Consider the following 26945-nt stretch of genomic DNA (forward strand, 5'->3'; position numbering starts at 1 on the left):
TTTCCAGGCAGTCCTCCCCAAGGGTTCAAAACGGCAGAAATTTCCCCTTCTATGCTTCTTCCATGCAGGTACAACCAGGGGGTTCAGTGTTTGCCCAGAGTTCTGTTTCCTTGAAGGTGAGCGGATACTTTGGTGTCTTTGGGAGATAAGGATTTGTTTTGAACATATAGAGAGAGCCTGAGCATAAAATGGATGGGGTCACAGCATTAACAAACCCCAAATCATCCTTCTCAGTTCCTCACAGCTTTGGATCTCCTACACAGGAAACAGGAATCTGTGTCTCCAGCTTCCAGGCTGTGTTTGCCCAGAGTTCAGTGTCCTTGGAATGAAGGTCAGCAGAGGCTGTGTTGTCTTTTGGATATCTGGTGTTATTGTCACATATAGACAGCCTGAGCATAAAATGCAAGACTTCAATGCATTAACACCTGTATGCGCCTCCTGGGTGAGAGGTCTGGAGAGGGGCAACACTAGGCTTCTGGTGGTTGGGGGTCAAGGAAAAGCCCACCCGTTAATCTGAAAGACCCCTTCACTGACTTGCTGCTCTTGCAACCTGGCTCATTTTTATTTATTTATTTAGATGCTCATTAGGACACTCAACTAGCCAGCCAGAGTCGTTGCCTTACAAAAGAACCCGCTGTCTGACCAGTTCAGCAACCTTCTCTCTTAGATTCTAACAGAACCCCATGAATGAGAAGGAACTCAGGGCACGCTCCAACCCACAATATGAATAACCTTTCTGCCAATCCCCAGGGGTCAACACCCTTCAGGTTTCTGATGTGGAGCTGGATGCCACAACTCGCTTGCAAGCAAGAGGAGAGATGGCATCAGGGTTGGGTTGCGGGCAAAGGTCCAGGGCTCCACTCAAGAGCACTTTTGGGTTGTACCTGTCAGATCTCTGATTCCATTCTGGGCTACGCATGCTGTGCCTCCTCTTTTCATGACTTGGCTGCGGAAGGTGAAAGGCAGAGGTTGGATGGCTCAAAGGACACGTCAGGAGGAGCTGAGGAGCAAGACATTGAGGTCAAAACTCCATGTGGAAGGAGCCCTGCAGACTTTCAAAACCAATGCAGGATGAATGTGGGTAGGTGTGAGAGGGGGTGGACATCACTATCACACCCTTGTCAGACCCACAGCTGCCTGTAGGTCAGGTGTCACCCACTTCCTTTTGGGCAATGCCCTAAACAGATATGTATACTCCACCGTAAAAGGATTGCCTTGTAGAGGATATTGGGATTGATCCCTTGGTGTTATGCTGAGCCCACCTACAACCCTGTTCATCCCCACTGATTGGGAGCTGGAGAAAGGTGGCAATTAGCACACACGAGGATTCCTCAAGAATATGAGTACCCTGGGACCAAGGCCCCAGAGGTCCACACCCTGCCGTTTGCTGATGTGGATCAGGGGTCCATTTCACTAGCAAGCAGGAGAGGTCCCAAAATCAGGGTAGAACTCTTTGCATGTTCATCGGAGAAAGGTTGGAGGGGATGCAGACCTCCGAGCCAAGGAGTTCAGAAATATTACACCCTTTAGAAGGCATCTGAAGGCAGTCCTGTGTCTCCAGCTTCCAGGCTGCTTCCAACTCATCTCTCACACACCTCATGGGCTCAGGACCACAAAATCTCAAGGATGGCCTCTCCCCATATGAACTGACCTGGACCCTGAGATCATCATCAGAAGCCTTTCTTCATAGGCCTCCTTCACAAAATGTCCGGAGGGCGGCACTGCGAGATGAGATCTTTTCTCTGGTGGCTCCTCCCTGTTTGTGGATGCTCTTCCCCAGAAGGATAATTCTACTCGTTTAGGTGCCAGGGAAATACATTGCTCTTCTCCCAAGCCTTTGGCTACTAATGAAAAAATCTATTGTCTTTTAAACTATATTTGGGGTGTTATTGTTTACTTTGTTAATATGGTATGTATTTTGATGTTTTAGTATTTTGAACTGTGCTGCGGTCCTCAGATGAAGGGTTGCATAGAAATCTAATTGTTAATAATAATATTAATAATAATACCACTGTTGCCCTGCTTATCAGCTAGGGCAGTGGTTCTCAACCTTGGGTCCCCAGATGTTTTTGGCCTACAACTCCCATGATCCCTAGCTCACAGGACCAGTGGTCAGGGATGATGGGAGTTGTAGGCCAAAAACATCTGGGGACCCAAGGTTGAGAAAGGCTGAGCTAGGGGATGAGGATGGTGCAATGGCTCACCAAATAGCCTGTAGCATCCCTCTTAGTTGCAGCTCTTCCCACCTGCCTTATTCTTTTGAGATGCTGATGGGGACACTCCAGTGGCCAGCGAAGGTCCTAGACTTACAAAGAAAGTTGTCTCACCAGCTCAGCAAACTCCTCTCTTAGATTCTAACCCTCTCTGGGTTCAGATCCCCAAGAATTGGAAGAGATGAAGGGCACTCCCTGATCCACAGCAAGATGAGCAAGCTTTTTGCCTAAGCCTCCAGGTGTCAACACCTCACAGGTTGCGGATGTGGAGCAGGATGCCAACTCGCTTGCAAGGAAGAGGAGAGGAGAGAGAGCGTCAGGGTTTTCTACATCTTGGAAGCCACCCAGAGTGGCTGGAGCAACCCAGTCCAATGGGTGGGTTATAAATCATATACATCATAATGATGATGATGGAAAAGGACGTCCCTCTTTTAACTGAAGAACTGTTGGGGGATATGCATGCCTTCCCTAGAAGCCTGGGGGAAATCTCGCTGTGGGGGCCAAGCTGCCCCCCACCCATCGTCTTCCTTCTTCACAGCTCTGCTTCCCACCCTCCCTGTCTCTTCCTTCCCTGCCACACAGGACAGAGATCAACGTGCTGGGCCAACCCACTCATGAGACAAGGGGCAGAGCCCACCTCGGGTGCCAGGATCCACAGGGGCATCAGATTCAGCCCCCAAGAAATGCATCTTGGCGACTCGGAGGCATTGCTGATATCCTCCCTCTTGATCCTAATGTAGATTTCAACTCACCCCTTCTTCCCTGGGTGGGGGCTGGAAAGCACCATTTTGTGGTTTGCCTCAGGGGCTCAAATGTCTTGGACTGGTCCTGTACCCAAGGCCCTCCCTTCCCCCCGTCTCCTTCATGGCCCCCGTCTTCTTTCTCCGCGCCCCTTCATCCCTCCAAGTGTCCCCATCTTCCAGGGACAGTCCTGTACTTACAGAAGCTCTCCCAGTTGATCTGACTTGATCTCAGAATGTCCCACTTTTCCTAAGGGCCTCCCCGTTTCCATCAGAGAAATGTTGGAAGGTGTGGAGTTATGTGACCCCTGAGCCATCGGAAGGCAGTCCTGTATAGGGAAGTTTTTAAATGTTCTGTGTGTGTGTGTGTGTGTGTGTGTGTGTCCTAGCTTTTTCAGCTGTGCTCAATTCCTGTTTGTGAGACATCCATCTCTCTGCAGCTGCCCAAGGAAGCAGGTCAGTTGGAGGGGAGAGACAGAGAAAGGGGCAGGAGGAGGGGCAGGGAGTCCCCTGGGAGAGGTGGGGGCCTACAATTTGAGAAACGCCCTTGTGCAAAGCCATGTTTGGAAAAACAACCACAAAACCTGGATGGCACCACTGACTGGCAGAGAGAGAGAGGGGGGGGGGTGGGAGAGAAAGGGTCTGAGAGCCTGACCAAAAGTATTCCCTCAACCCAGCAGACGTTTTCACACCATGAACCAGCACAAAGGTTTCCAATGCTTGCATTTATTAAAAAGAAGAAGCTAAAGCATTTTTGCAGGCAAACCAAATCCAAGCTCCAATCCCAAGGCCACTTACTAAGGAGTCAGGCCCCACTGGCCACAGTGGGGCTTACTCGTGAGTAGACAGGCAGACAGGATGGCTCCCTCTTGACTCCTTCCCAGCATCGCCTTCAGCAGCATCAAGCAAAGCGGTTTCTTCCCCAGCAGAGATGGGGGTGCAGTCGAGGCAGCTGCACATCAGAGGAGAGCAGGGTGGTCTTCCTTTCACCAGAGGTCTTGCACCGGAGATCTGCAGAACTACCATCCTGTGAGAGAAAACACTATTAAAACGGGTGTTGGTGGTGGTACTGAAAACCCAGACCAGTGACTCCAACTGGGAGGCAGAAGAGCTGCTGTTGTCAGAGTTCAAACTGCACACAGAGGGTCTGTTTTGCAGAGGGTTGGACTAGATGACCCCTTGGTGCATCCCGATGCTTCATTTCTCTTCTATGATTGTAGGAGAGACCTCTGAGCATTTCATATATGCACTTGGGTGAATTTGAGAGCGGCTTTGCTACCACACAGACATTTTTTCTAATGTGGTTCATTTTCCTTCTTCTTTTTACAAACAACAACCCCAGAAGAGGACACATTTGAGAAGATCATTGCATGTGCGCTGGTGTGCATTTAACCCTTTCCCTCCCAGCCATTGGAATTTCTCTTCCAACTCTACAATTCTGTGATTCAGTAATCTCCTGCACAATAATGCAAGTTGCCTTTGCTATTTGAGGAGGGTCAGTGACTGAGCCCCCACCCTCTCACACCAGGAAGAGCTGTTCTTTGAGCCAAGGGAGGCTTTCCTTTCCAGGCTAAGAGGAGTTGTAGCTGAGGGGGTCAGAGAGCTTTCATGGGGGCAGCAAGGGGAGAGGAAAGGGTCTTCAACCCCCTGTGCACACGCTAATGTTCCCCCTCACAGTGGCTGTAAAGATTAAGAGAGGGAGGGGGAGTAGAGCAATGAGTCTCATGCATGTGGGATCATGAGACCCCACTGACTAATTTTCAGGGAAAACTCAAATTTGATTTAACTCACCTCTACGGCAACACCATTGGCGACCACACCGAAAAAGTCGCTGTTCGGACTGACGGCACCTTAATCGCAGTATCCCTCTCTGCTGTCGACATCTTGGAAGGCAATTACATTGGGCTCTGGTGAAATCTGGAGGAAGAAAAAGAAGACTTTGAAGGCTCTGTCGCTCAGGACTGACCTTCTACACCTTCCACAACTTCTTCCACAACAGGCTTGGACACCCGGAGGGCACCAGGTTGGGGAAATCTGGTGCAGGAAGAATGCAGGGCTAGAGCAGAGAACCAGTCCCTTCTGCTGCCTTCCTGCACCTCCAGGACAGGGTCTGAGCCAAGGTGGTTGGGAAGGCTGTGTCAGAGTCATTCTGGTTAAAGGGGGCGAATTGAGTGGAGCATCCTCTTCTCCCAAGGTCCACCTGAAGCCCCATTTGGGATATTCTAAAGGAAGACAGAGGGGCAAGATCCCACCTCTTTGGGAGTCACAGCAAGTGATGTTCAGAGGCAAGTTTAAATTGAATACAGTGGAGAGCTGTGAAGCTACTCAGAGAAGAAGCATCTGAGAAGAAGGCCATACCTGGAGCCAGCAGCATCAAGAGGAGGACGGCAACAGAGAGGAGGCAGAAGATCTTCATGACTGGAGGTTGGTGGGAATCCTGGAGGTACCAGAAGCCAAGTGGAAGAGCAATTGTCTGGGGAAGGAAAGGTCCCTCTACTTGACTGGCCATGGCAGTCTGCCTGGCCATGGCTGCTCCTGGCAGGTGCACCCCCGCAACACTGGCTGGGCAGCCATTTAGCATGGGGCCAGGGTCCTGGCAGCAAGGCTCCCCTCCCCTATTCTTTCATGCTATTTTCACCCATGTGGATACATATTACACCACTTTATGCGTTTTGGTGGACATTACTTGATTGAACTGCCTTGCGGAATTCGTGGAAGGAGAACACTTGGAAGGACAGCTCTGTTCCAAATCATGCATAGTTGCAGAAAGTACATGCAGCTGAGGTACAAAACGTTTTTTGGGGAAACAGTCCAGCCCTGATGGAGGTGTTCTCATGCAGTCCACGCCCAAGAGCCAGGTAATCTCCCAACACCACACCTGCTTGGGGGCCCAGCTAGAAGTTCCTTTGGCCTCACCCAGCTGCAGGGCTCTTCTCAGGCTCAGTCCTGAGAATCTTATGGAAACATTTCCCCTTGGACTTGCTCACCACCCTCTCCAACTCAACAGGTTGTCCCCAACTTCACAAACTGAGTCCTGCATCCTCTCCTCTCCCTAGGCACCACCAAAATCTGGAGGCTATTATCCCACATTGCCCAATACTTTGGAAAGGATTTTGAGGATGCAATGGGTGGGGTCTGCAGGGGACAAGAGCTGGGATTACCATCCACAACTGGACATCTGTGGCCTTGGATTCAACCCCATCGGTCCAGCACCAAACTGCCCTTCCATGCTCTCCAGATCCATCTTTCCATGGGAAAGGCAGCCTTAACCTTGTCTTTTCCTGGACAGACTTTGAGCACTGCCCTGCTGTCTATTTGTGAGTGTGTGTTTGTGTGTTGTGCTGTTTTTATGGTATTTGTGTTGCTTGCTTTATGTCTCGTTTTAATATTTCAGGCTAACACTGAGTAAAAATTCTGTGCATTTTTGTAAATATATGGGGGGAGCTACAAAAAGTGGGCACCCAAAGTGAGGACAAGGCTTTTCTGTTTAATTTTGGAGAAAGGGGAGAAGTATCAGTGCCAGTCGTGAGCTGTTGGTCTGGGCTGTGCCTGTAACACTTACAAGGCAGTTGGTGGTCTTTTGCAATCTCCACAGAGATGGGCCCCAGGAGATGTCTTCAGCATCCTTTCCCAAGAGCCTGAAGTTCAAACCCAGCAGGCAAGGTGGGGAACCTGTGGTCACAGGGCTAAGGTCCCATTTCCCCACCTGGTCTTGCTTCAAGTTAACGGACAAGCGTTGCTCCATCAGATGCCCACAGGCAGCAAAGTTGGGTGAAGCAACTGCCAGATTCATCACAGTGAACTTGGGAATGAGCCCAGATCAGAAGGTGATATTCGTGGACAGTGGGTGGGAGTGGAGAGCAGCAGAGTCAGAGGGAAAGGTTATGTTGAATTAATAAACAAGATAGATTGTGAAGATTAATTATTTAAATTAAAATTGAGAAACATGGGAAGAATTTGCTGGAATAATGAATTAAACTAGAATACAAAAAGGGAGGTGTGAGGAAGTTCAAGAAATAAGCAAATGAAAAGTTGTAATTTGAGATGTGTATTTTTCTTTTTTCTTTTTTGGTTTTTTCTTCTTGTTTTATTTTTTTGCTGTATTTTTCTGTTTTTCTTGTTTTTGTTTATGTATTGATGAAATTTTGAATAAATATCATTTTAAAAAAAAAGAGAGAGAGAGCAGCATAGTCAAAGACATCCCTTTCTATCCAAACAGATTCAGAGATGGAGCTGGAGAAATGGGGCAAATAACACATGTGAGGATTCCTTGAAAATATTGTTACACTGCACCCAAATTGCTGAGCATGGAGAAAACCCAGGAATTTCAGTGTTTGCCAAGAGTTCTGTTTCCTTGAAGGTGAGTGGAGACTTTGGTGTCTTTAGGAGATATAGGTTTGTTTTAAACATATAGAGAGAGCCTGAGCATAAAATGGATGGGGTCACAGCATTAACACCCCCCAAATCATCCTTCTCAGTTCCTCACAGCTTTGGATCTCCTTCACAGGAAACAGGAATCTGTGTCTCCAGCTTCCAGGCTGCTTCCAACTCAGCTTTCAAACTCCACATGGGTTGAGGACCACAGAATCTCAAGTACGGCCTCTCCCCGTATGAACTGACCTGGACCTTGAGAACATCATCCGAAGCCCTTCTTCATGTGCCCCCTTCTCAAGAGGTGTATAGGGCGGCACTGCAAGAAGAGGTCTTTTCTGTGGTGGCTCCCTGTTTGTGGAATACTTTTCCCCGAGAGTCTCATTCTGCTCCTTTAGGTGCCAGGCAAATTCCTCTTCTCCCAGGCCTTGTGCTAAGGAAAAAATCTATGGTCTTTTACATATATGGAGTGTTATTTTTTGGTTTGTTAATAAGATATGTATTTTGCAGTTTTTGAATTTTTAACTGAGCTGTGGTCCTCAAATGAAGACGATGAAGAACAGCTTGGACTTGAAATCCCACCTTTCACTCCCCCTAATGAGCCTCAAAGAAGCTCACAATCTCCTTTCCCTTCCTGCCCCACAACAAACACTCTGTGAGGTGAGTGAGGCTGAGAGACTTCAGAGAAGTGTGACTGGCCCAAGGTCACCCAGCAGCTGCATGTGGAGGAGCGGGGAAGCGAACCCGGTTCACCAGATTACGAGTCCACCGCTCTTAACCACTACACCATGCTGGCTCTCAACAGCATGCTGGCTGAAGGGTTATCTAGAAATCTAATTGACATGACAACAACAACAACAACCCCCCCCCCACCACCGTTCTCCTGCTTATCAGCCAGGGGATGAGAATGGTGGAATGGCTCATGTATTTGTTTGTAGCATCCCTCTTAGTTGCAGCTCTTCCCACCTGCCTTATTCTTTTGAGATGCTGATGAGGACACTCCAGTGGCCAGCGAAGGTCCTAGTCTAGATCCTAACCCTCAGGACCCCAAGAATTGGAAGGGATGAAGGGAACTCCCTGGTCAACAACAAGATGAGTAACCTTTTTGCCTAAGCCTCCAGGTGTCAACACCCCACAGGTTACTGATGTGCCAAGTTGCTTGCACAGGTCGTGTGTGGGCCTCCTGTATTCCTTCCGTTTCTAGCAGGTTGTGAAAATGCAATAATACACCTACTCAGAGTGTGAGCAGTGAAACCATGTCCCAGAGTGAGCAGGATCCTCTGCAGCATCACCAGACCCCCCAAACATGGGTCTATCCAGGATTAATGTTTGCAGGGGTGGGGTCAAGACTTTGTTGGAAGGAAAGAACTTTTGTTAGGGGGGCAGTTAGATAAGTATTTCCATTGTTTTCCTTGATCTGGGGTGGGGGAACCACTCCCTGCCCCCACTGGCTATGTCCAGGCCTACAAGTGTCCCTATTTTCCAGGGACAGTCCTGCATTTACAGAAACCATCCCAGTTTCTCACTTGATCCCAGAAATGTTGCTCGTTTCTTCTTGCATGTTAATCAGAGAAAGGTTGGAGGGGATGCAGTTATGCGACCTCCGAGCCAAGGAGATAAGATATATTACACCCTTTGGAAGGCATCTGAAGGCAGTCCTATATAGGGGTGTTTTTGTCAAAAAATGTTTGCTCTTTTATTCTGTTTTTATATATGTTGGAAGCCGCCCAGAGTGGTGGAGAAACCCAGTGCAAAGGTTGGGTTATAAATAATATGGTGCTGATGACGTTGATGATGGAACAGGACACCCCTCTTTTAACTGGAGAACTGTTGGGGGGGTATGCATGCCTTGCCTAGAAGCCTCGGGGAAACCTTGCTGTGTGGTCCACGCTGCCCTCCACTCATCGCCTTCCTTCCCCTCAGATCAGCTTCCCACCCTCCCTGCCTCTTCCTTCCCTGCCACGCTGGACAGAGATCAACAGGTGGGCCAGCCCACTCATGAGGCAAGGGGCAGTGCCCACCTCGGGTGGCAGGATCCACAGGGGCATCAGTTTCATCCTCAAATAAATGCATCTTGGCGGCTTGGAGGCGTTGCTGATATCCTCCCCCTTGATCCTAATGTAGTTTTCAACTCACCCCTTCTTCCCTGGGTAGGGGCTGGAAAGCACCATTTTGTGGTTTGCCTCAGGGGCTCAAATGTCTTGGGCTGGTCCTGTCCACACCCTCCAAGTGTTCCCATCTTCCAGGGACAGTCCTGGATTTAAAGAAGCTGTCCAAGTTGAACTGACTTGATATAAGAATGTCCCACTTTTCCAAAGGGCCTCCCCATTTCTATCAGGGAAATCTTGGAGAGCGTGGAGTTATGTGACCCCTGAGCCATCGGAAGGCAGTCCTGTATAGGGAGGTTCTTTAATGTTTAATGTCTTATGATGTTTTTGTATATATATGTGAGCCACACAGAATGGCTGGGGCAACCTAGTCAGATGGGTGGAGTATTATTATTATTATTATTATTATTATTATTATTATTATTATTATTATTATTACTACTACTACTACTACTGAATAGAATGTCCCTATTTTCATTAGAGAAATGTTGCAGTGTATGTCCCCTAGCTTTTCCAGCTCTGCTCAATTCCTGTTTCTGAAACATCCTTCTCTGTGCAGCTGCAGAAGGAAGCAGGTCAGTTGGAGGAGAGAGACAGAGAAAGGGGCAGGAGGAGGGGCAGGGAGTCCCCTGGGAGAGGGGGGGGCCTACAATGTGAGAAATGCCCTTGTGCAAAGCCATGTTTGGAAAAACAACCACAAAACCTGGATGGCACCACTGACTGGCAGAGAGAGAGAGAGAAAGGGTCTGGGAGCCTGACCAAAAAAAAAATACCCTCAACCCAGCAACCGTTTTCACAACATGAACCAACACAAAGGTTGCCAATGCTTGCATTTATTAAAAAGAAGAAGCTAAAGCATTTTTGCAGGCAAACCAAATCCAAGCTCCAATCCCGAGCCCACTTACTAAGGAGTCAGGCCCCACTGGCCACAGTGGGGCTTACTCGTGAGTAGACAGGCAGACAGGATGGCTCCTTCTTGACTCCTTCCCAGCATCGCCTTCAGCAGCATCAAGCAAAGCGGTTTCTTCCCCAGCAAAGATGGGGGTGCAGTCGAGGCAGCTGCACATCAGAGGAGAGCAGGGTGGTCTTCCTTTCACCAGAGGTCTTTCACCGGAGATCTGCAGAACTACCATCCTGTGAGAGAAAACACTATGAAAACGGGTGTTGGTGGTGGTTCTGAAAACCCAGACCAGTGACTCCAACTGGGAGGCAGAAGAGCTGCTGTTGTCAGAGTTCAAATTGCACACAGAGGGTCTGTTTTGCAGAGGGTTGGACTAGATGACCCCTTCAGTCCCTCCCAATGCTACATTTCTATTCTATGATAGTAGGAGAGACCTCTGAGCATTTCATGTATGCACTTGGGGGAATTTGAGTGGGGCTTGGCTGCCACACACTTTTTTTCTAATGTGGTTCATTTTTCTTCTTCTTTATGCAAACAGCAACCCCGGGAGAGGACACATTTGAGGACACATTGTGTTGGTGTGCATTGAACTCTTTCCCTTCCAACTCTGCAATTCTGTGATTCAATAACCACCTTCACAGGGATGTTTCACCCAGGTTGCCTTTGCTATTTGAGGAGGGTCAGTGACTGAGCCCCCACCCTCTCACACCAGGAAGAGCTGTTCTTTCAGCCAAGGGAGGCTAAGGGGAGTTGTGGCTGAGAGGGTTGGGGACCTTTCATTGGGACGGCAAGGGGAGAGGAAAGGGTTGTAACCCCCCAGTTTGCACACTAATATTCTTCCAACTCACAGTGGATGTAAAGATTAAGAGAGAAGTGGAGTGGGGGGGGGGCAGAGAGATGCGTCACATGCATTTGGAGTCATGAAACACAATTAATGTTTGAGGAAAACTAAGATTTGATTTAACTCACCTCTACGGCAACACCATTGGCGACCACACCTAAAAAGTGTGTTTTGGGGCGGCCGGCACCTACTAAATTGCAGTATCCCATTCTGCCGTCGACATCTCTGAATGCAATAACCTTGGGCTCTGGTGAAATCTGAAGGAAGAATAAGAAGACGTGCTCTGATGGTGTTTCCTGCTTGGCAGGGGGTTGGATTCGATGGCCCTTGTGGTCTCTTCCAACTCTATGATTCTATGATTCTATGATTCTAAGACATTGAAGGCTCTGTCTCACAGGACTGTCCTTCTACACCTTCCACAACTTCTTCCACAGTGGCCCTGCTGGCTTGGACACCCAGAGGGCACCAGGTTGGGGAAAGCTGGTGCAGGAAGAATGCAGGGCTGGAGCAGAGAGTCAGTCCCTTCTGCTGCCTCCCTGCACCTTCAGGACAGGGTCTGAGCCAAGGTGGTTGGGAAGGCTGTGTCAGAGTCACTGGCTTCCCTGGGCGGCCACTGGCAAACTGGGAGAGAGATGCCCCCTTGCCCAGGAAACTGTCCCATTCTTTTGTCCATTGCAAAGCTGAGTTTACTGAAGCGCATTATTGCAAATTTGAAAGCAAGAGCTTCCGTGGATCTTATAAATGAGGTAATAAGAAGAGACTGGCTGGTGGATCTGGCCAAAGGGGGCCCATCGAGTCCAGCATCCTCTTCTCCCAGGGTCCAACCTGAAGCCCCATTTGGGATATTCTCCAGGAGGACAGAGGGGCAAGATCCCACGTCTTTGGGAGTCAGAGCAAGTGATGTTCAGAGTCAGGTTTAAATTGAATACAGCGGAGAGCTGTGAAGCTGCTCAGAGAAGAAGCATCTGAGAAAAAGGCCTTACCTGGAGCCAGCAGCATCAAGAAGAGGACGGCAACAGAGAGGAGGCAGAAGACCTTCATGGCTGGAGGTTGGTGGGAATCCTGGAGATACCAGAAGCCAAGTGGAAGAGCTATTGCCAGGGGAAGGAAAGGTCCCTCTACTTATAGGTGACTGGAGGCCTGTTGAAATCTTGTGGGATGCCAACCGTTGTTTGCAGGATGGATGTGGCAAGCTCTGAGCTTCATGTGCCAAGGATGAGCCAAATACCACAGAATCATAGTTTCACAAAAAGGACACCAAGGGTCATCAAGTCCACCCCCTGCAATGCAGGCATCACAGCTATAGCATCCCTGACAGCTGCCCATTCAACCGCTGCTCAAAATCTCCCTGCAAAGGGGAAGAAGGCACGTTCTGAAGGGGTCCCTTTCACTGCTGAACAACTCAGAAAGTGAATCTGTTCGTTTGTGTCTGCTCACAGTGGCACAACATCTTTTGATGTCCCCTGGGGGGGAGGTTTGCAGGCGGGACCAGGGCCTGGGCACAGAGGGTGAACAAAACCCTTTCCACTAGCCCAAATCTAGACTCCATCACTGCTAGGCTGGCATGGGGCACTGAGGGTTCACAGGGCTGTGCTGTGCACCCTCCTCACCTTCCCACACCAAGGGGGGATCATGCCTGGCGATGGCTGCTCCTGGCAGGTGCTCCCCCCAAACACTGGCTGGGTGGCTGTTATGTACTGAGTTGAATAGGATCCAAACTGCAGCAGTCTGATTGGTCCTAGAACAATAGGATTCAGAATGCAGCAGTCAGATTGGTCCTAGAACAATGCAGCAATATGATTGGTTGGCAGGAACCACCCAATCATGCTCCAGATAGAAGTGAATCCACAACCTGATTGGCTTACAGTAGAATTCCGGAATTAGCCAATCATGTGCAGCCCATTGTGTAAATAATGTATATAAAGCAGATACCTTGAGGGGACATTCATTCATTCCTCCTCACCACTATGAGCTGAATAAAGAGCATGAAATCACTTTGCGACTCTGAGTATATTTCACTGGCGACGAAGGTGGGATCCCGCTGAGCTGACTGCCACACACAGCACCGCAGCACCGCCACCTGCCGCACCGCTGCCTCGCACCGTGTATCCAGGCTTCAGCTCCGGGACACAAGGAACTCAGAATGGCAACCGACAGCAGCTTCTCGCCGTTCAACCCAGCATCTGGAGACTGGGAAGCGTATGCCTCCCGTTTCACCTTCCTCCTAGAAGCCAAAGGGGTCACCGATGAAGAAGACGCCAAGAAGAGGGCGATATTCTTCAGCGTCTGCGGAGAGGAGACGTTTCAAATCGCCCGGGCTCTCCTTGCACCCGAAGACGTCGCTACTGTTCCATACAAAACAATAATGGAACAGCTGAAGGGGCACTTTTCACCACAGCCCTCTGTGGTGGCTCGTCGAAATGCCTTCTATGCAAAGCGGCAAGCCCCTGGGGAAACCATAACTGGGTTTGTGACCTCTCTCCGCCAAGCTGCCCGGTTCTGCAACTTCTCAGAGCTGGAGAACATGCTTCGTGACCGCCTCGTCGGTGGCCTGAAGGATGAGAAGCTGCAACGACGCCTCTACGCTAAGAAGGACCTAACGTTCCAGGTCGCTCTGGAGGAGGCCCTGGCAACGGAAGCTGCCGAGAGGTCGACGCAAGAGGCACGGCCGAGCCAGCCGTCCCAACCGAGGGTCCACCACGAAGACCTCACCGACGACTCAGGATCCAACAGGGAGGAGGTGCACCGAGTACAGCAGCGCACTCAAGCAGCCCACATACCACAGCTGCCTCGACGAGAAGCAGGGAACTGCGCAAGCTGTGGAGACAGTCACGAGAGGAGGACCTGCCGTTTCCGCAACGCAGAGTGCAGGCAGTGCAGAAAATTGGGACACATCGCCCGGGTGTGTCGAGCTCGGCCCACCCGACGCCAGGCATCAGATGACCAATCCAAGAGCCCCAGGTCCCAGGGCCCAACACACCAAGGCAACTCGACGGAGCTCACGGACTTCCAGGTATACCAGTTGCCCCACCCCAACGTAGAGAAAATTTATGTAGAGGTACAGATAGAGGGGGCCCCATGCCGCATGGAGCTTGACACGGGTTCAACTCTATCCATAATCTCGGCAAGGACCTTAAGGAAACTGTGTCCTACTGGGGGTCCCAAACTCAGGCCGGCCCCATTCACCCTCCGGGACTTCCAGAAACGTAAGGTCCCCACAATGGGGGTGGGGACCTTCAGGGTGCAATACCGAGGGCGGACGCGGCAACTGGACTTGCTTGTGGTCAAGGGCCCCTACATTAGCTTACTGGGATTGGCATGGTTTGGACCACTGGGGCTAGCCGTCACCGGGGTGAACCACACGAGCTTACAAGTGGACGTGGACGCCATATGCAAGGAATTTCCGGGGGTTTTTGATGGGAAATTGGGACAGTATACGGGCCCCCCCATTGCTCTACAGCTTGACCCCGCAGTACGACCAGTCAGGCTCAAGGCCCGCCGGGTCCCGTTCGCCCTGAAACCCCGTATAGACGAGGAATTGGACCGACTCGTGGAGCAAGGCGTGCTGGAGCCGGTGCCTAATGCCCCCTGGGAAACCCCAATCGTCACACCCGTCAAGCCGAATGGTTCGGTCCGCATCTGCGCAGACTACAAATGTACCATAAACAAGGCCCTCACGGCCCATGCATACCCAGTGCCAGTGGTCAGCCATGTCCTTGCCACCCTGGCTGGGTCGAAAATTTTTGGCAAGCTGGACTTGGCCCAAGCATATCAACAACTGCCAGTAGATGAGGCCACAGCAGAGGCACAGACGATTGTGACGCACAGAGGAGCGTTCAGGGTAAAGCGGCTGCAATTCGGTGTCAGCGTGGCACCAGGCATATTCCAGAATCTAATGGACTCTCTCCTTAAAGGGATTCCTGGCGTCACCCCCTTCTTCGATGATGTGTTGATTGCCGGGCCCACACCAGAGGAGTTTGAGGACCGCCTCCGCACCGTTCTGCACCGTTTCCAGACGGCGGGTCTCAAGGTGAAGCGGGAAAAATGTCTACTAGGAGTGCCTCAGGTGGACTTTCTGGGATTTATGGTGGACGCAGAAGGGGTCCACCCGACTGGGGACAAGGTACGGGCCATTTGTGATGCCCCAGCGCCCAAGAACAAGACTGAACTTCAGGCCTTCTTGGGACTATTGAACTTTTACCATTCCTTCCTTCCCCACAAGGCGGCGGTAGCGGAGCCCCTACACAGACTCCTGGACAAGCGGGCCCCTTGGGTGTGGGGCCAGCGCCAGGAGGCCGCATTCCAGGCAGTCAAGGACTTGCTTGTCTCAAACTCGGTCTTGGCACACTTCGACGAGAGGCTGCCGGTGGTGCTAGCATGCGACGCCTCACCCTATGGCATTGGCGCTGTCCTGGGACACCAACTCCCGGATGGAAGAGAGGTACCGGTGGCATACTTTTCCCAGACACTCAACGCAACCGAGCGGAACTACTCGCAAATCGACAAGGAGGGTCTGGCAATCGTGAAGGGAGTAAAAAAATTCCATGATTTCTTGTACGGGCGGCCCTTCACCGTGGTGACTGACCACAAGCCCTTGCTTGGCTTGTTTGCCTCCGAAAAGCAGACCCCCCAAGTGCTGTCTCCTCGTGTCCTCAGGTGGTCAATTTTCCTTGCCAGCTACCAGTATGCACTGATTCACCGCCCTGGGAAGGCGATGGGCCATGCGGACGCCCTCAGCAGGCTACCACTACCGGAAACAGGCCCCGACCCAGCACCTGCACAAGAGGTTATGAGCCTGGAGCTGCTTCCCGACCGCCCCATTCAGGCACAAGAAGTTGCACACCATTCCAAGAAAGATAGGGTCATCTCCCGCGTCCTGGACTGGGTGTGGAGGGGATGGCCCAGCAGCAGCCCCGGGCCAGAATTCGCCGGCTACACAACCCGCAAACATGAACTGTCAGCCCACAAGGGGTGCCTGTTATGGGGAAGCAGGGTCGTTGTTCCCCAGCCCCTCCGCAAAAGGGTCCTCACAGCCCTACACGAGACACACCCAGGGGTAGTAAGAATGAAGGCCCTTGCCAGGAGTTATGTGTGGTGGCCGGGGATCGACGGAGAGATAGAGGCCTGGGTCAAACACTGCCAGGCCTGCCAAGAATCCCGCCCAGATCCCCCAAGGGCCCCAGTCCAGTCCTGGGAGTCCGCCCGAGCACCATGGTCACGCCTGCATGTGGACTTCGCTGGCCCCTTTCAGGGGAAAACATTCTTCATAGTGGTGGACTCCTACACCAAATGGCTGGAAGTCGCACTGGTACCGTCCACTTCTACGTCCGCAGCCATCCGGGTACTACGCAGGCTGTTTGCAACCCACGGGCTCCCTGACACTCTCGTCTCAGACAACGGGACTGCATTTACGTCAGGAGAATTCCAAACCTTCACAGCGCAGAACGCCATCCGCCACATCCGTTCGGCGCCATTCCACCCTGCCACCAACGGCCAAGCAGAACGCATGGTGCGGACCACCAAGGACACCCTTCGCCGCATGACGCAAGGGGATTGGGAGTACCGCCTTGCCACATTCCTCCTAGCACAACACAGCACCCCCAGCTCAACGACTGGCCGGAGCCCCGCTGAACTACTAATGGGTCGGCGCCTTGCAATCAGATTGGACCGCCTTCACCCCGATAGAGCTCAGGATGAGGTAGTGGTGGGGGAAGGCAGGAACCCCCGGACCTTCGAGGCCCAGGACCCAGTGTACGCAAAGAATTTTGGGGCAGGCCCAGCATGGGTACCCGCCACAGTCACCAGGGTCACTGGTCCCGTGTCGTACGAGGTGCTAACGGATGGGGGGCAATGCTGGCGCCGCCACTGCGACCAGATACGGCGACGATTCCCGGGAGAAAACCAGGAGGAGGAAAGGTCAGAGGAGTCCCAAGGGAACAGAGGGGCAGTGAGGCCCATAGAGCAGGAGGGGCCAGCAGGAGAGGCAGAATCAGTAAATACAGAGAGGACCCGCGAAGCCAAAAGGACACCGGAACCAGAACCACGACTGAGCGAGCCGGTTGCACCAGACCAGACAGGCCCATCACAGCCAGCATCCTTGGAACATGAGCCAGAACCTGAACCCCGGACCAGGGAACACCCCAGGCCGCAACGCACACGTAGGCCGCCAGCGTACCTTGAGGACTATGAATGCGACCTCCCGGGCAGGACTGGAACTTAGAGGGGAGGGGTGTTATGTACTGAGTTGAATAGGATCCAAACTGCAGCAGTCTGATTGGTCCTAGAACAATAGGATTCAGAATGCAGCAGTCAGATTGGTCCTAGAACAATGCAGCAATATGATTGGTTGGCAGGAACCACCCAATCATGCTCCAGATAGAAGTGAATCCACAACCTGATTGGCTTACAGTAGAATTCCGGAATTAGCCAATCATGTGCAGCCCATTGTGTAAATAATGTATATAAAGCAGATACCTTGAGGGGACATTCATTCATTCCTCCTCACCACTATGAGCTGAATAAAGAGCATGAAATCACTTTGCGACTCTGAGTATATTTCAGTGGCCATTCAGCATGGGGTGAGGGTCCCGGCAGCAAGGCCAGGCTGGGCTCCAGTGGGCAGAGATGCCCAGGAGCAGGCTCTGCGGGGAGCCTTGCATGGGCGCATCTGGCTCATGCCCCCTCAAAATCATGTGCCTTGGGCTACAGCCCACAGTACTCCAGATCGATTTCTTGTGCCAGCATTTCCGCTTGGGCAGTTGTGAGATGTTGGTCTGAGCTGTGTCCTGCCCAGTGATATTTAGGAGCCAGTTGCTGGTCTTTTGCAATCTCCACAGAGATGGGCCCCAGGAGATGTCTTCAGCATCCTTTCCCAAGAGCCTGAAGTTCAAACCCAGCACTTAAGGTGGGGAACCTGTGGTCACAGGGCTAAGTCCCATTTCCCCACCTGGTCTTGCTTCAAGTTAACGGACAAGCGTTGCTCCATCGGATGCACACAGGCAGCAAAGTTGGCTAAAACAACTGCCAGATTCAGAAAAATTAAATTGGGAATTAGCTCAGATCAGAAGGTGATATCGGGCGACAGTGCATGGGATTGGGGAGCAAAAATGCCAAAGAGATCCCTTTCCATGCAAACAGATTCAGGGATGGAGCTGGAGAAAGGGGCAAATAACACATGTGAGAATTCCTTGAAAATATTGTTACTCTGCACCCAAATTGCTGAGTATTGGGAAAACCCAGGGGCTTCAGTGTTTGCCCAGACTTCAATTTCTTTGAGCGGAGACTTTGGTGTCTTTAGGAGATATGGGCTTGTTTTAAACATATAGAGAGAGCCTGAGCATAAAGTGGATGGGGTCACAGCATTAACACCCCCCAAATCATCCCCCTCAGTTCCTCACAGCTTTGGATCCCCAACACAATAAACAGCAATCTGTGTCTCCAGCTTCCAGGCTGCTTCCAACTCCGCTCTCACTTCCAACACCACACCTGCTTGGGGGCCAGACTAGAAGGGCCTTTGGCCTCACCCAGCTGCAGGGCTCTTCTCAGGCTCAGTCCTGCAGATCCATATAGAAACATTTCCGCTTGGACTTGCTCACCACCCTCTCCATCTCAACAGGTTGTCCCCAACTTCACCAACTGAGTCCTGCATCCTCTCTTCTCCTTGGGCACCAGCCAAAGCTAATCTAGAGGCCTGTATCCCACATTGCCCAATACCCTGGAATAGATTTTGAGGATGCAATGGGTGGGGTCTGTAGGGGAGAAGAGCTGGGATTCCCATCCACAAGTGAAAGGCTGTGGCCTTGGATACAACCCTATCAGTGCCGCATCAAACTATTCTGTTGCCCTTCCATGCTCTTGAGCATTCTCCAGATCCATCTTTCCAAGGGAAAGGCAGCCTTAACCTTCTCTTTTCCTGGACACTCTTTGAGCACTGTCTTGCTGTCCATTCGTATGTATATGTTGGTGTTGTGCTGCTTTTGTAGTATTTGTGTTGCTTCCTTGATGCTTCATTTTAATATTGCTAGCTGACACTGGTTTAAACTTCTGTGCATTGTAGTGAATATATGGGGGGAAGTACAAAAAGTGGGCACCCAAAGGTGAGGGCAAGGCTTTTATATTAAAATTTGGAAATGGGGGAGAAGTATCAGTGCCAGTCGTGAGCTGTTGGTCTGGGCTGTGCCTGTAACACTTACAAGGCAGTTGGTGGTCTTTTGCAATCTCCACAGAGATGGGCCCCAGGAGATGTCTTCAGCATCCTTTCCCAAGAGCCCGAAGTTCAAACCCAGCAGCCAAGGTGGGGAACCTGTGGTCACAGGGCTAAGTCCCATTTCCCCACCTGGTCTTGCTTCAAGTTAACGGACCAACGTTGCTCCATCAGATGCCCAGGCAGCACAGTTGGGTGAAGCAAATTCAGCACAGTGAACTTGGGAATGAGCCCAGACCAGAAGGCGATACCGGGGGGGGGGGTTGGGAATGGGGAGCAGCAATGCCAAAGACATCCCTTTCCATGCAAACAGATTCAGGGATGGAGCTGGAGAAAAGCTGCAAATAACACATTTCAGGTTCCCTGAAAATTTTCTTATGCAGCAGCCAAATCTCTGAGCGGTGAGAAAATCCAGGGGTTTCAGTGTTTGCTTAGAGTTTGGTCTCCTTGGAATGAAGGTCAGTGGAGGCTGTTCTGTCTTTAAGATATCTGGAGTTATTTACACATATAGACAGTATGAGCATAAAATGCAAGACTTCAATGCATTAACACCTGCAGAACTCTCAAACTGGCTCAGGACCTCTTTATCTCCAATGCCTCCTCTCCCCATATGTACCAACCTGGATCCTGAGATCATAATCTGAGGCCCTTTTTTATGCGCCTCCTCAGTGAGAGGTCTGGAGAGGGGCAACACTAGGCTTCTGGGGGTTGGGGGTGGAGGAAAGGCCCACCCGTTAATCTGAAAGACCCCTTCACTGATTTGCTGCTCTTGCAACCTGGCTCATTTTTTTGAGATGCTCATGAGGACACTCAACTAGCCAGCCAGAGTCGTTGCCTTACAAAAGAACCCCCTGTCTGACCAGTTCAGCAACCTTCTCTTAGATTCTAACCCTCCATAGGTACAGAACCCCATGAATGAGAAGGAACTCAGGGCACGCTCCAACCCACAATATGAATAACCTTTTTGCCAAATCCCAAGGGTCAACACCCTTCAGGTTTATGATGTGGAGCTGGATGCCACAACTCGCTTGCAAGCAAGAGGAGAGATGCCATCAGGGTTGGGTTGGGGGCAAAGGTCCAGGGCTCCACTCAAGAGCACTTTTGGGTTGTACCTGTCAGATCTCTGATTCCATTCTGGGCTACGCATGCTGTGCCTCCTCTTTTCATGACTTGGCTGCGGAAGGTGAAAGGCAGAGGTTGGATGGCTCAAAGGACACGTCAGGAGGAGCTGAGAAGCAAGACATTGAGGTCAAAACTCCATGTGGAATCCACCGTACCTCCCAAGTCCTGCAAAGGCTTTCAAAGCCAATGCAGGATGAATGTGGGTAGATGTGAGAGGGGGTGGACATCACTATCACACCCTTGTCAGACCCACAGCTGCCTGTAGGTCAGGTGTCACCCACTTCCTTTCGGGCAATGACCTAAATAGATATTTATACTCCACCGTAAAAGGATTGCCTTGTAGAGGATATTGGGATTGATCTCTTGGTGTTATGCTGAGCCCACCTACAACCCTGTTCATCATCACTGATTGGGAGCAGGAGAAAGGTGGCAAATAGCACACACGAGGATTCCTCAAGAATATGAGGACCCTGGGACCAAGGCCCCAGAGGTCCACACCCTGCCGTTTGCTGATGTGGATCAGGGGTCCATTTCACTAGCAAGCAGGAGAGGTCCCAAAATCAGGGTAGAACTCTTTGCATGTTCATCGGAGAAAGGTTGGAGGGGATGCAGACCTCCAAGCCAAGGAGTTGAGAAATATTATACCCTTTAGAAGGCATCTGAAGGCAGTCCTGTATGGGGGTTTTTTAAAAAAAGTTTGCTGTTTTATTATGTTTTTCTATATGTTGGAAGCCGCCCAGAGTGGCTGGAACAACCCAGTCCAAAGGCTGAGTTATAAATAATAACAGGATGATTATGATGATGATGAAGGAACAGAACATCCCTCTTTTCACTGGAGAAATCTTGGAGGGTATGCATGCCTTGCCTAGAAGCCTGGGGAAAACCTCACGGTGTCCCCCACCCATTGCTTTACTTCCCCCCAGCTCTGCTTCCCAACCTCTCTGTCCCTTCCTTCCCTGCAGAGATCAACAGGTGGGCCAGTCCACTCATGAGGCAAGGGTCAGTGCCCACCTTGGGTGGCAGTATCCACAGGGGCATCAGTTTCATCCTCGAAGAAATGCATCTTGGCAGCTTGGAGGCATTGCTGATATCCCCCCCCCCCTTGATCATAATGTAGATTTCAACTCACCCCTTCTTCCCTGGGTGGGGGCTGGAAAGCACCATTGTGTGGTTTGCCCCAGGTGCTCAAATGTCTTGGACTGGTCCTGTCCACAAGGCCCTCCCTTCCCCCCCTTCTCCTTCATGGCCCCTGTCTTCTTTCTCCATACCCCTCCAACCCTCCAAGTGTCCCCATCTTCCAGGGACAGACCTGGATTTAAAGAAGCTCTCCCAGTTGATCTGACTTGATCTCAGAATGTCCCACTTTTCCTAAGGGCCTCCCCATTTCCATCAGAGAAATGTTGGAGGGTGTGGAGTTGTTTGACCCATGAGTCATTGGATGATGGACGACAATGATGGAACAGGACATCCCTCTTTTCACTGGAAAAAAGTTGGAAGGCATGCATGCCTTGCCTAGAAGCCTGGGGGAAACCTCGCTGTGTGGTCCATGCTGACTCCTGCCCATAGCCTTCCTTCCCCTCAGCTCTGTTTCCCACCCTCCCTGTCTCTTCCTTCCCTGCCATGAAGGAGAGAGATCAACAGATGGGCCAGCCCACTCATGAGGAAAGGGATAGTGCCCACATCGGGTGGCAGGATCCACAGCAGCATCAGATTCAGCCCCCAAGAAATGCATCTTGGTGACTTGGAGGAGTTGCTGATATCCTCCCCCTTGATCCTAATGTAGATTTCAACTCACCCCTTCTTCCCTGAGTGGGGCTGGGTGGGGGCTGGAAAGCACCATTTTGTGGTTTGCCTCAGGGGCTCAAATGTCTTGGGGTGGTGCTGTCCACAAGGCTCTCCTTTCCCCCCTTCTCCTTCATCACCCCCTTCTTTTTTCTCTACGCCCCTCCAACCCTCCAAGTGTCCCCATCTTCCAGGGACAGACCTGGATTTAAAGAAGCTCTCCCAGTTGATCTGACTTGATCTCAGAATGTCCCACTTTTCCTAAGGGCCTCCCCATTTCCATCAGAGAACTGTTGGAGGGAGTGGAGTTATGTGACCCCTGAGTCATTGGAAGGCAGTCCTGTATAGGGAGGTTCTTTAATGTTAAATGTGTTGTGATGTTTTTGTATATATATTTGAGCCACACAGAGTGGCTGGGGCAACCTAGTCAGATGGGTGGAGTATTATTATTATTACTATTATTATTATTATTATTATTATTATTATTATTATTACTACTACTACTACTACTACTACTACTACTACTATTACTACTACTATTATTGAATAGAACATCAATATTTTCATGGCAGAAATGTTGCAGTGCATGTCTCCTAGCTTTTCCAGCTCTGCTCAATTCCTGTTTCTGAAACATCCTTCTCTGTGCAGCTGCAGAAGGAAGCAGGTCAGTTGGAGGAGAGAGACAGAGAAAGGGGCAGGAGGAGGGGCAGGGAGACCCCAGGGAGAAGGGGGGGGGGCCTACAATGTGAGAAATGCCCTTGTGCAAAGCCATGTTTGGAAAAGAACCACAAAGACTGGATAGCATCAACGAATGGAAGAGAGAGAGAGAGAGAGAGAGAGAGAGAGAGAGAGAGAGAGAGAGAGAGGGTCTGAGAGCCTGACACACAAAAAAAATACCCTCAACCCAGCAAACGTTTTCACAACATGAACCAGCACAAAGGTTTCCAATGCTTGCATTTATTAAAAAGAAGAAGCTAAAGCATTTTTGCAGGCAAACCAAATCCAAGCTCCAATCCTGAGCCCACTTACTAAGGAGTCAGGCCCCACTGGACACAGAGGGCTTACTCCTGAGTAGACAGGCAGACAGGATGGCTCCCTCTTGACTCCTTCCCAGCATCGTCTTCAGCAGCATCAAGCAAAGCGGTTTCTTCCCCAGCAGAGATGGGGGTGCAGTCGAGGCAGCTGCACGTCAGAGGAGAGCAGGGTGGTCTTCCTTTCACCAGAGGTCTCGCACCGGAGATCTGCAGAGTTACCCGCCCCCTGTGAGAAGAGGAAACACTCTTAAAATGGGTGTTGGTGGTGGTTCTGAAAACCCAAACCAGTGACTCCAACTGGGAGGCAGAAGAGCTGCTGTTGTCAGAGTTCAAATTGCACACAGAGGGTCTGTTTTGCCAAGGGTTGGACTAGATGACCCCTTCAGTCTCTCCGAACGCTACATTTCTATTCTATGATTGTAAAAGAGACCTCTGAGCATTTCTTGTATGCACTTGGGGGAATTTGAGCGGGGCTTTGTTGCCACACACACTTTTTTTTCTAATGTGGTTCCTTCTTCTTCTTCTTTATGCAAATAGCAACCCCAGGAGAGGACACCTTTGAGGAGATCATTCTGTTGGTGTGCATTGAACTCTTTTCCTTCCAACACTACAATTCTGTGATTCAATAACCACCTTCACAGGGACATTTTACACAGGTTGCCTTTGCTATTTGAGGAGGGTCAGTGACTGAGCCCCCACCCTCTCACACCAGGAAGAGCTGTTCTTTCATCCAATGGAGGCATTCCTTTCCAGGCTAAGAGGAGTAGTGGCTGAGGGGTCAGAGAGCTTTCATGGGGGCAGCAAGGGGAGAGGACAGGGTTGTCACAACCCCCAGTCTGCACACTAATATTGTTCCCCCTCACAGTGGCTATAAAGATTAAGAGAGGGAGTGGGGGGGAAGAGCGATGAGTCTCATGTATGTGGGATCATGAGACACCACTGACTTATTTTCCAGACAAACTAAGATTTGATTTAACTCACCTCTACGGCAACACACCACTTGACGAGTACACCGAAATAGGAACCTTAGGGGCGGCCGGCACCTAAAAAGTTGCAGTATCCCTCCCTGCCGTCGACATCTTGGAAGGCAATTAGATTGGGCTCTGGTGAAATCTGGAGGAGGAAAAAGAAGACTGTGAAGGCTCTGTCTCACAGGACTGTACTTCCACTCCTTCCACAACCTCTTCCACCATGGCCCTGCTGGCTTGGACACCTGGAGGGCACCAGGTTGGGGAAAACTGGTGCAGCAAGAATGCAGGGCTGGAGCAGAGAGTCAGTCCCTTCTGCTGCCTCCCTGCACCTTCAGGACAGGGTCTGAGCCAGGGTGGTAGGGAAGGCTGCGTCATAGTCACTGGCTTCTCTGGGTGGCCACTGGCAAACTGGGAGAGAGAAGCCTCCTTGCCCAGGAAACCGGCCCGTTCTTTTGTCCACTGCAAAGCTGAGTTTACTGAAGCGCATCATTGCAAATTTGAAAGCAAGAGCTTCCGTGGATCTTATAAATAAGGTAATAAGAGACTGGCTGGTGGATCTAGCCAAAGGGGGCCCATCGAGTCCAGCATCCTCTTCTCGCAGGGTCCAACCTGAAGCCCCATTTGGGATATTCTCCAGGAGGACAGAGGGGCAAGATCCCACGTCTTTGGGAGTCAGAGCAAGTGGTGTTCAGAGGCAGGTTTAAACTGAATAAAAGGAATAAAGCTGTGAAGCTGCTCAGAGAAGAAGCATCTGAGAAGAAGGCCATACCTGGAGCCAGGAGCATCAAGAAGAGGACAGCCACTGAGAGGAGGCAGAAGATCTTCATGGCTGGAGGTTGGTGGGAATCCTGGATGTACCAGAAGCCAAGTGGAAGAGCAATCGCCAGGGGAAGGAGAGGTCCCTCTACTTATAGGTGACTGGAGGACTGATGAAATCTTGTGGGATGCCAACCGTTGTTTGCAGGATGGATGTGGCAAGCCCTGAGGGGCATGTGCCAAGGACCACAGAATCATAGGTTTACAGAAGGGACACCAAGGATCATCAAGTCCATCCCCCTGCAATGCAGCCATCACAGCTATAGCATCCCTGACAGGTGCCCATCCAACAGCTGCCCATCCAAACAAAACTAGGCTATTTATGTATGCAACGTCAGCAGCAAGGGCAAAACACTGGAAAGATAAAAATACACCCACTAAAGAGGAATGGGTAGTCAAACTGTGCGAGTACTTGGAGCTCGCAAAGCTGACAGATGCAATAAGAGATAAACCTAAAAAATTGGTGAAAGAAGAATGGGAATGTTTAAATAATTATTTAGGGGACAAGGGCTCAGCAAGAAAGACCTGGCTATGTTTAGAATGATACCGCATAGAGAAATGTTCCCTGATACCAAGATGAGGGATTCTTTTGGAATGCGGATAGAGTTAATTGATAAGAATAATGAACTGTTGTGAGCTTGACGGAAGTGTACAATAGATGAGCTTTCCTGCTTTGGCTCATCTTCCTTTTTCTTTTTCTTTTTCTTTTCTTTTTCTTTTTCATTTTTCTTTTCTTTTATCTTTCCCATAGTTGCTTATGTTCTGTGTCATGTACTTTGATATTTTTTGCAGTTTTTGTAGTTTTTTTTTTGTCCATTACTATTAAGGAATTTTCCTTTGTAATGTTGGTTGTCTATATTTATATGTACCTGTTTATATGTACCTGTTTAAAGCAAAATAAAAAGAAGCATAGGTTCACAGAAGGGACAGCAAGAGTCACCTAGTCCAACCCCTGCAACGCAGGCATCAAAGCTATAGCATCCCTGACAGCTGCCCATCAAACGTCCTTCAAAGGAGAATCCGGCACCTTCTGAAGGGCTCCATTCCACTGTTGAGCAATTCAGAAAGTGAGTCTGTTGGTTTGTGTCTTGCTCTCTGCTCACAGTGGCACAGCATCTTTTGAAGTCCCCTGGGGGGGCGGGTGCTCTGCAGGCAAGACCAGGGACTGGGCGCAGAGGGTGAACAAAACACTTCCCATAAGCCCAACTCTAGACACCATCACTGCTAGGCAGGCATGGGGCACCGAGGGTTCACAGGACCGTGCTGTGCTACCTCCTCACCTGCCCTCCTCACCTGCAGCTGAGGTACAAAACATGTTTTGGGGAAATAGTCCAGCCCCGATGGAGGTGTTCTCATGCAGTCCATGCCCAAGAGCCAAGTAATCTCCAACACCACACCTGCTTGGGGGCCCAACTAGAAGTTCCTTTGGCCTCACCCAGCTGCAGGGCTCTTCTCAGGCTCAGTCCTGAGAATCTTATGGAAACATTTTCGCTTGGGCTTGCTCACCACCCCCTCCAACTCAACAGGTTGTCCCCAACTTCACAAACTGAGTCCTGCATCCTCTCCTCTCCCTAGGCACCACCAAAATCTGGAGGCTATTATCCCACATTGCCCAATATTTTGGAAAGGATTTTGAGGATGCAAAAGGTGGGGTCTGCAGGGGACAAGAGCTGGGATTACGATCCACAAGTGGAAGTCTCTGGCCCCATCAGTCCAGCACCAAATGATTCCGTTGCCCTTCCATGCTCTCCAGGTCCATCTTTCCCAGGCAAAGGCAGCCTTAAGCTTCTCTTTCCCTGGACACTCTTTGTGCATTGCCCTGCTGTCTATTTGTGAGTGTGTG

The 26945-nt window shown here is 50.6% G+C and overlaps 2 long non-coding RNA genes across 3 annotated transcripts; both read right to left on the reverse strand.

Annotated features, from left to right (window-relative positions):
* Positions 1-3659: 3659 nt before the first annotated feature.
* On the reverse strand, positions 3660-12284 carry LOC310758829. Of its 2 annotated transcripts, none has more exons than XR_014545976.1 (3): positions 12158-12284; positions 11303-11431; positions 3660-3980 (listed from the first exon to the last, which is right to left on the reverse strand). It is a non-coding gene; the product is annotated as an uncharacterized lncRNA (long non-coding RNA). The 2 variants fall into 2 exon arrangements; XR_014545977.1 differs by lacking the exon at positions 3660-3980 and adding an exon at positions 10250-10566.
* Positions 12285-23222: 10938 nt separating this feature from the next.
* LOC310758818 lies at positions 23223-25152 on the reverse strand. Its single transcript, XR_014545956.1, has 3 exons — positions 25056-25152; positions 24297-24428; positions 23223-23541 (listed from the first exon to the last, which is right to left on the reverse strand). It is a non-coding gene; the product is annotated as an uncharacterized lncRNA (long non-coding RNA).
* Between the last annotated feature and the right edge of the window lie 1793 nt (positions 25153-26945).

This window comes from Podarcis filfolensis (assembly GCF_964270895.1).
Source record: "Podarcis filfolensis genome assembly, chromosome: 3".
Taxonomy (NCBI): Eukaryota; Metazoa; Chordata; class Lepidosauria; order Squamata; family Lacertidae; genus Podarcis; species Podarcis filfolensis.